The sequence below is a fragment of the Sebastes umbrosus genome, chromosome 6 (assembly GCF_015220745.1).
Source record: "Sebastes umbrosus isolate fSebUmb1 chromosome 6, fSebUmb1.pri, whole genome shotgun sequence".
Classification (NCBI taxonomy): Eukaryota; Metazoa; Chordata; class Actinopteri; order Perciformes; family Sebastidae; genus Sebastes; species Sebastes umbrosus.
The window spans coordinates 30,445,042-30,454,786 of record NC_051274.1 but is presented as its reverse complement, the minus strand read 5'-3'; positions in this window follow the sequence as shown (position 1 = coordinate 30,454,786).

Here is a 9,745-nt window from a genome sequence, read left to right as displayed (position 1 = left end):
AAGTAAAACCAGACAAGACACAAGAGGAGTGAACTTATCAAAATAAAACAGGAAACACTAGAATGAATGAAAATAACAGAAGATTATACACGCTGTACAGAGCCAGAAACAGGTTGAAAAATGGGTGAAAATTGGGAGAAAAATGGATGAATTATGACCCCGGGAGGAAACCGGGAGGAAACCGGGAGAGGGCGATGAAAAACGGGAGTCTCCCGGGAAGATGGTAGGTGGATTTAGTCACTCACATATGATTAAAGATACAAACAGCAAACTCGAAGGATCTCTCATAGCTTGCTGTGTAATTTTCATAGAAACCAATCAGTGCAGTCAGTCAGTTGATTAACGGCCGTCTCATCATCATGAAGCAGAACAAGGCCGAGGCCTTCACATCCCCTCCCCTCCTCTCCTCTCCGGAGGTTACCCATCATCATACATCACGCGTCTCTTCTCCGCTGATGAAGACGCCATATTTGCGTTTACACTCTCTTTCCCTTCCTCAGCAGCATTAGCTGTAACATCAATATCCACCATGAATGTGAGCACTAAGTGCATTTACTGTCAGTGAGCATCAGTGCAGTTGAGCCCAGATGTGTCTTCACCTAGCCCACCTTTCAGTTTTTGATATATGGGAGTGGGTGTAATCTTTTTTATTTTTCATAAGAGGATTATTGTCTTTCTCTCTTCAGAGAAAAATGTATAGTTACATAACAAATGAACTCATTCTTTAAAAAACAACAACCATAAATCCCCTTATTTTTTATAAGATTATTTTATTATTTGTTCTGTAAACAGTAACCTGGAACATTATTTAAAAGAGCAGATGGCAATCCAAAACATTTCCATCCCCTTAGCAACGCTGCCAGCAAATAAAGTTTAAAATCTCAAGAGAAAAATATTTCAAAACATTTCCATTACAATTCCTTTCTTGCAAACATCTGTGAGACTGCCTTGACAACAACTGGAATTACACTATTTCACTCTGTGTCACATTTTTCACTTGTTCTGAAGAAAATAAAACTGCTAATGAGGAGTTTTTGCTAAAACAGGCAGATGGTGACAGGAAGTGACAATGTAAATTACTGCTCAGTGTGTCCGAAAAGACACATATTACTGTTTATTCACACAAAAGTATGTTGAACAAGAGTACATATATTGAGTATGAACTTTTGCCCAATGATGCCAAAAATGTTAAACGTTACGTGACAAAAACTACTTAGTTAGGTTTAGGAAAAGATCATGGTTTGGGTTAAAATAAGTCTGGAAGTGGCATAACGTAAGTACAGAAGTTATGTGACAAATAAATCAATGTTGACTTCTGGTTTCACACGGGGTACAAACGCTGGTCTACTGAGCAAAACCAAGCCCCCAGGAAGAACACCGGTCGTCGATCCGGACTTTCGTAGTGGCCAAACGGCGGTACTACAACTTCTGTGTCCGTCACGTGATGCCATTGGGCCCAAAAATACTTTTTCCCATAGACTTACATTGGGAAAGAGACGTCTGTAATTCAGCAGATATTTTTTGTTTGAGGTGAATAAACTTCCCAGTACGAACACTTGAATAGCCCTAATTTAAATCATAAGGTCCTAAAAGTTGTGAAACTGTAAAACTGTAAAACTGTGCGCTGAATCCAGAGTTATTTTCCTTCCTCTGTTCATGTGAATGAGACCCAGACCGAGGCTGGAGCGAGGGTTGGGAGGCGGAGTTAGCCAGCCGTGACGACAGTGTGACGGCTGTGACCTCGTGACCTCGTGACCGAGCCATGTGACCGAGTGGACGCTACTGCGCCTGCTCCATGGGCCCAATTGATGCGTAAGCTCGCCGGAAGACCCGGTACTTTTCCATTCGGAAGTCGAGCCATTTTGGCTTCATGCGCCACTGAGCAACGTTCATAGGAATGAACGGGGCCCCGCCTCCAACGCTGTATCCAGTTCTCTTAATACATCCATAAGCAAAACCCACACCGACCTCCTCCCTGCACGGCATTTGTCGCTCTTTATACAAATGAATTTTGTGGGATATATATGAATTGCAGTGCATTACTTTACATATGTATATAGGCCTTATCTATGTACGGTGTATGAGAACAGCCTGAACGTGGAAGCATGCAAGAAAAACAAGAATTCAAGGTAACACGGGGTGAGTCATTGATATGCAAATGTTCACTTTGGAGGTGAATCACTCCTTTAACGACATGATAAAACTGAATTTTATATGGTGATATATTTTCATGCAAGGACGTCGGTTTTCAAACCAGCTTAAAGGCCACAGAGTGATGAGTGAACTAAAGAGTTATTGTGTGTTAACATCACACTGGCTCACAAAACAAGCTGATGAAAACGCATTACTCACTCTAACTGTCCAAATGAACATTAGGTGACAGAAATAGTCATGACATACATATTTATGAGAACATTACAAATGCCGCAGGTCAGTCTGCAAAAAGTGAAACACTGACGCAACAACTTGTCTTTAGTACAGTTTGCTTTTCACATCAAATCAGATGCAGCTCTATCAGTGTGGTGTTTCCTCTAGAAACCAACAGCACCAGACTGCAGTCAAACACCAGAGCAGTATATACAGTAGCTTTTTTACTCTCCACTGCCATCTTGCTCATGTCTCCTGTCCTCATTAGAGCCAGAGAGAGCTGAGTCCTGCAGGCGGGATGTTGTGAAAACCAGACAGATGCTGCACAGTTAATAATGCAAGCCAGCTGTCAGCGTTCACAAGGGTGAGAAACTGGAAATCAGCCAAGCAGCCTTCAAGCTGGTCGGACACTCAGACACAGCGGTTCAACATCCTAAAACACATTTTGACTTCTGCCACAGCAGCACAAGCTTTCATGCCAAGAGTTAGATGAAAAGATTGATAGCCTTCCGCTCTAATGTTGGTCTGTTAAATAAGCCTGTCGCACAACGTTATTGACGTTTGTGATGTGACATTTTTTCCGCACTTAAGTTACGTTGTTTTCGTACGTATTGTACTTGTGCTGTTTTCGAAACCGCATACTATACTGGGGTACGAACGGATTTGGCCAAAATGTAGCATGTAGTATGCGAACAAAAGCAAAATCTACAGTATGGCAAAAATACCCGGATGTCGTACTGATTTGGAAAAAATCTCCAGTATGCATCGGACCAGTCTACCATTGCCTACTGTATCCCACAATGCAAAGCGCTGGAACGGAACAGGCTACGGTTACAACAACAACAACAACAGCCAAACACGGCTCATTTTTTAATATTTTTTGTAGCTATTTTATCACCAAATTCACTTCTGAACGTTTTTGAGGCGAGAAATCAACTGTGTAGATTTTGAATGTTTACAGGTTTACTCCAACGTTTTCAGAGTTTAGAAGCACCACAAACTGCAGTGACAGCTCGCTAGCCCCTGCCAGGGTCGCTACCTCGCCAGCCGGGCAGTCACGCTCACAGACCGCTATGAGCTGGCTGGAGCTCTCTCTAGAGACCGGGCTGTTATTTCCTTGTTGACGGACAGTTTGTTTAAATATTGCAAGACAAATGTCCATAATAAATTAACGGGAACCTTGTTTATCTGCTTTTTTGGAGTGTGAAAAGCTCCACAATCGCCAGCCGGGCAGTGACGCTCACAGACCGTCTACAGAGCAGCAGAGTGGTGAGGGAAGAGGAGAGGGAAAGGCCTCTGACGGGGCAGAGAGATACCTGCTGAGTCAACATGACCCTTTTTAACATTTCTCTAATCTCTGGAGGGAGATCAGTCCACTGTTTAGTTGCTGTAACTGAAAAAGCAGTTTGAGTAACGTAAATTTTGTCGAGCAATGTTTTATATTTCCCGTCTCCCCTCGTTGATGATCCTGTGTGTCTCACTTCACTATGAGCTGTTAGAATAAATAGTTTAAACCTGCAGTATCTTATAAAGTAAACAAACAACATAAATGACATGTATTTTTGTATTTTTCCATAATATTGCGATAATGGTACGAGTTATTTTTTTATTTTTGTCCAGTGCTTTAAGAGCTGCATGGTTACTCTACTGCTACTATACGTTTGTCAGTAGTATGCAGTAGGCTGTTTTGAATACAGCCTTAGTTTACGTACTTATTTTAAGCCCAACCATGATGCTTTGCCTAATCCAAAGTGGTTTTGTTGTCTAAACATAACTGCGGACATTACCGTAGTTTTGTTGCATGGCGTAGGATACAAATGACACGTGAAAATCCTAAAATGCGTCCTCCAGACACGTGGAATGTCGTGCTATTTTGCCAATACGCCTTCCCATGAGGCGGGGTTGTACAGCCGGTAAGCTTAGCTTAGCACAAAGACTGGAAACGGGGAAACGCTGTGCTCACAGCTCTGCGGTTTGTCGGCGAACTGTCGGTTTTTGTACAGATCAAACAAATGAGATATAACTCATAAGTCAATAGGAGCTTAACCCAAAGCCTTTCGAATTACAAAATAATAATACCGTAATACAGTATTAGAGAAAATAAACGTGTAGATTTGTGTGTTAATCAGGGGGGAAGGCAGATTAGACAAAAGGATAAATCTTTTAGGACTTCTATTTCTGACACACAAGCGAACTAAAGGGATCTTTCTTTCTGTGTTTACAGCCGAATCAGATGTTAAAATAAACTCATGAGTGGAAATCCATTAACGAGGTTACAGAGCGGACAGGGAAGTGCTCGAAGGCACCGTATCGTCTAAGAATCACAATGTTTTCACTGTAAGAGGAAGAGTTTTATTTGTGCTTGTCTCCAGCTCACAGCGCTGTGGTAATGACAGCAGAAAACAGGATGGAGTTGTAATAATGACCCTGCATTAAACCCCTTGTTTCCCAGAAAACGTCCTCACACTACAGGGAACAGAGGGCTGTGATTAATTGAGGCAACAGCAAGAGAAGTAGAGCCTTTTAAATCCCTTAAAGCTCGCCACAGGGCTGTTCTGAAGATTATTACAGAGTGACAAATCTGTTTAATTGACAATAGCCGTCTCTCTCTCGTGATCTCCAGAGCACCGGGCCTTTTCTCTTGATTGTGGTTTTGGTTGCAGTGTGTAGGACGCCCCTGGATCCTGGATAGCCATTATCATGACACGGATGTCAGACACCAGATCTGATGGTGTAGTTGCATTGTAGCTTTCCAAATGAGTCACCCGATGCCTCTGAAAGCTAAAGAAACCATCATTTAATCACTGGGAAAAGTAAAAAAAGAGTGGAACAAAAGGAACAAGCCATAGAAGTATTCAGAGAAGTATAATTAGCGATACTACAGTGTAAAAATATCCTGTTACAAGCAAAAAGTCCTCCATTCAAAATATGAGTTGCTGCTCTAATCGATTTTAAATCTGGATCAAATGACCACACGAAAGGCGTCGCTCATCAACCCGATATCACGCCAAAGCGAGTAATAGACCCGCCAATCCACCAGAGGATAGCGTGTCAGTGTCTCGTTTTGAATATTACACGTGTATGAAGGTGCAGTACCAGCAGGGGGAAACAAAACCACTCACTTAGGTTTAGGAAAGAATTGCATGGTTGGCCTTAAAATAAGTAAGTAAACTAAGTAAAAGATGTACGGAAACAACGTAATATCATTACAGAAAAAACGTCACAAATGTCACTAAAAACCATGTGACACTCGGGCCACACAGGGAACGTCAGCAGAAAGTGTTTTATTTCAGCGTCCATCTTAACAAGTTAGAGCAGCCACACTGCTCGCGCGGCTCAGCTGCGTTTCTTCTAGAGATTCGAGAAGTCTTGCCGATTTTGACGTGGTTCACAGCAACAACAGACAGTGAAAGTGATCGTTTGACAGTATATTGACATCATACCGGCATACCTGCAGAAGACGGCACATAGGAGAGCACCCAAGGGCGAGCCTGCACCTAAATAATAGATTCATCCTCCAGCACCAAAGTAACTGACTCACTCGCTCCCTCATCATACAGTGTCATCAACATCAGCAGCCGTTATATAACTACTGCAAAGGCCAGTTCCAGCTTAACAGGGTCTGTCTGTCTGTCTGTCTGTCTGTGTGTCTGTCTGACTGTCTGTCTGTCTGTCTGTCTGGAGCTGCTGCTGAATTGGCTTTTTGGGCCGACTTCCCTCTGATGCATCCTAAGATTGAACAAACCACACGCCAGCAGGATAGACAGAGCTGTGAATGACGTACATTAGATTGGGGGAAAGTTTATTACACTGTTTATAAAATCCTCTTACTCGTATTAGAGTCAGTGCAGTGCATTCATGCGTGAGGGGTGTCTCTTATGCAATCAGGGCAGTCTGCTTTTGTTTTGGCTGGCACTGGGAAGGCCAGAGGTCAGGGGGGAATGAGAGGAAGTATATCAGATAATAGTCAGCCAGCTAATGATGGGAATCGAGAAGGTGCGAGCGCGCCTGAGCACTTTGAGCATGATGACTAAATTTAGAAGCAGCAGAGAGCATCGACGCGTCCGTTAATTGAAGAGAAGAGCACCCAAACAGACACACATACGGGCAAAAATAGAGAATTGATTCCCCTCAGCCTTCTGTGTCTTCACCTCCGCTGACAGGGAGTGTGTGCTCCATTATTCACAGCCCAGAGCTGAATAAATAAAGGCGCGCGGTAAACACGGCTGATCTAATGATGCAACGGGACACTTGTTTTAGATTCAGTACAACTATTTCTCGCTCTGCCACCCTCCCTTTCTTCTCCCATCAACGATCTCCCCTTTCAGCCCCGTGCGTCGCCTCTCCTGCTCCATCAAGGCCTTGTGAACGCCTCCCTCCGTCCTCCTCGTGATCCCGCTGCTTGCTTTGCGGTTTGGAGGACATTTCATCAGCATTTCACACGAAGGTGATTTATGTTTTCGGGCTCCTTAATCTCTTCTGGGTTATGACTTCTGAGGTAAAGCCACTCAGCCTCTCAATTACACTCCCTTCCTGTATCATATAGCACTCAGCCTACACAATGTAATGTTTCCTTATTTAGTTCCCTGAGGAGAAAATGATCTGCCATTTACAATCTCATTCATGCACATTGTGAAAAAGCATCCTAATTCCATTTGAGTGCTGGTGGGTATTTTTGTAGGCCAACCAAGAAGTTAGTATCGCCCTGGTTCCCTCGATAAAAAGCCAACAGGATTTTTCCACATTTCATCATCTCTTGGTATAAATAGATATTCAGGACTGCACACTGTTACTTATTTGCATGCTTTCCTCTCAGCCTCATTACAGCACTCCACTCCAAAACGCAGATGCAATTTTCTGCCTGCCCCTGGAGCACAATCATTGCCGTTTGACTGGAGAGCTGTTACAGAAGACCTCTTCTCTGCCCGGGCTTGATGTGCCACTAGTGGCCACGGCCACAGGCGCTGAGGAGTGAAAAGTGAGGGGGGGGAACGAAAGCCAAGTGCTCAGCAAACAAGGTCTGCAGGTCAGCGTTTTAACCTGTCCACTCTGGCTTGATGGGCTCTTAGCAAAGACAACAAGAGGGACTCCGGGTAGTGCACAGTCTCAGTCATTCGTGAAGGGATGGGAAGTCTTCTTTGCCGAGTGATGTTGACTGCTGCTGCCAAAATGGCTCCGGAGCAAACTTGCCAACCTTGAGACATTAAAAATAGGGAGGATTTCATAACCACAGCGGGGGGGGGGGGGGTCCTCCCCCAGAAAAAATCGAGTTTCAGAGACTTCGTTCCCTGAATTCTGGTTCGGTGCAACAGAATTTATATGTTAAACTTTTCATTATACCTTTAATTCTCAGGAAAGAAAACTGAATAAAACACATTTTGATCTTTGTCGTGCCTCAAAAACTGATGTGTTATGATCCACTAAAGCCCGATACAAGATGAATAAATCCAAGTTTTTATTATCTTAACCGCCATCTTGACTGTAGGGAGCCAGGAGGGACAATTGAGTAAAATTCAACTCTTCTTTGTTTGGGCACCCCGATTCGACTGTTATCATGCCATTAAATAGCCGTTATCAGTCACTATAAGCACCATACATGTGACTCGTTAGGGTTGCTTTTAAGTTTCACTTTCACTTTTACAACATAGTAGGCCTATGTTGTAAGAGTGAAAGTGAAACTTAAAAGCAACACGGTCATGTTGTAAAACTGAATAAAACCTCACGTTTTGAACACAAACACTTCTAAAACTTCTTTAGGGTTAGGCAACAAAACTACAACTTCTTTAGGTTTAGACAATAAAACTACAACTTCTTTAGGTTTAGACAATAAAACTATAACTTCTTTAGGTTTAGACAACAAAACTACAACTTCTTTAGGTTTAGGCAACAAAACTACAACTTCTTTAGGTTTAGACAATAAAACTATAACTTCTTTAGGTTTAGGCAAAAAAACAAAACACTTGGTTCAGTTTAGGGAAATACATAGTGTTTTGGGTTAAAATAACTACGAACACAAAGACAACTACACAGTGTTGGTTTCACATGGGTGAAAGTCCTGTGTTTTGTACTCTCAATTTCTTTCTCTGTCTCTCACTCACTGAAGGTCCTTTCAGAAACAACATGACAACACCACTGCGCTCTGAAACCCGTTATTTCCAAAGGCTTGCGCCGCGCCACGACACCTTTTCGGTGCAACGAGCAAAGCCCAACTTTGAGCGCTACACGCAGTGATGTGTGCTGAACCCAGCGGCGAGCGCAGCTCAAACATGAGCTCAAACTGCGCTGTGTCGCGAGCATAGACTGCTCTCTATCGCCAAGAAACCACATGTGTTGTAACTCTATTGTCGTCTGTGTGAAAACAGTAGAGCTTATAGATGATGTACAGTGAAACAGGAACATAACAGAACAAAATGGAAAAAAAAAAGTCTGACAATTTGTCGTAAATCGGAAGAAATACAGGAGAATCGTGACCCTGGGAGGAAACCGGGAGAGGGCGATGAAAAACGGGAGAAAAATCGGGAGGGTTGGCAAGTATGCTCCAGAGCAGAGGGAGCTATAAGAGACAAGTCTAAGAGGCTAGTTGTAAGAGACGCTGAGTGAAAAACTGAACATGAGGAGAAAACACAGAAAAAATGAGTGCTAAATACAGGATGTACTGCAGGTGAAAACCAGCAGCACGGACATCCTCATCCCCGATCAACAAGCCATTTCTTGATTCTGACACAGGGAGCCAAACATTTTCAAGGCGGTGAGTCACTGACTATTTAGAGTCTTTTCCTGCCTTCTCCAGGGGACCTCGTCTTATTGGCCGAGTGCAGGGGCACGGCTCTTATTGCAAAGACAGCGGATCGGCGTTGTTTTCCCACATAGTTAATTAGTAAGGAATCATCTGTTTCCTTTGGGAGCAGCTAGCATGCATCAACTCCTTTATCTTTTCCCTGGAGGAAGGGATTAACGGGTATTAGAGACACAGACTGGGAAATGCCTCGTCGTCATTCTGAACAGAACTAAATTACATCCTCTGTTTTGTGCGTCTCTACAGTACACAGATTTAATATTTCCCCCAGCTATAAATAGATCCATAATGGGTCCTCGGCTTGACAGTTTCACCTGACAGATAATTATGGCCAGTTATTACAGCAAAGCTTGTAACTGCATTAGTGACAGCGTTAATTAGTGAGTGAAAACAATGTGTGCCCTGCCTCTTGATTATACCCATTGTTAATGCTCACAGTGTAGGCTGACACCTGCAGCCCGTTCTCCGTGATTTAAGAGTCGGGGGTCTCCGGCGTCGCCACAGCGGGGCCTACGGCCTGTTGCTAAGCGATGGGAGAATAAGACGTGCCAAGATTACAAACAGCTTTGCTTTTATTGAAGC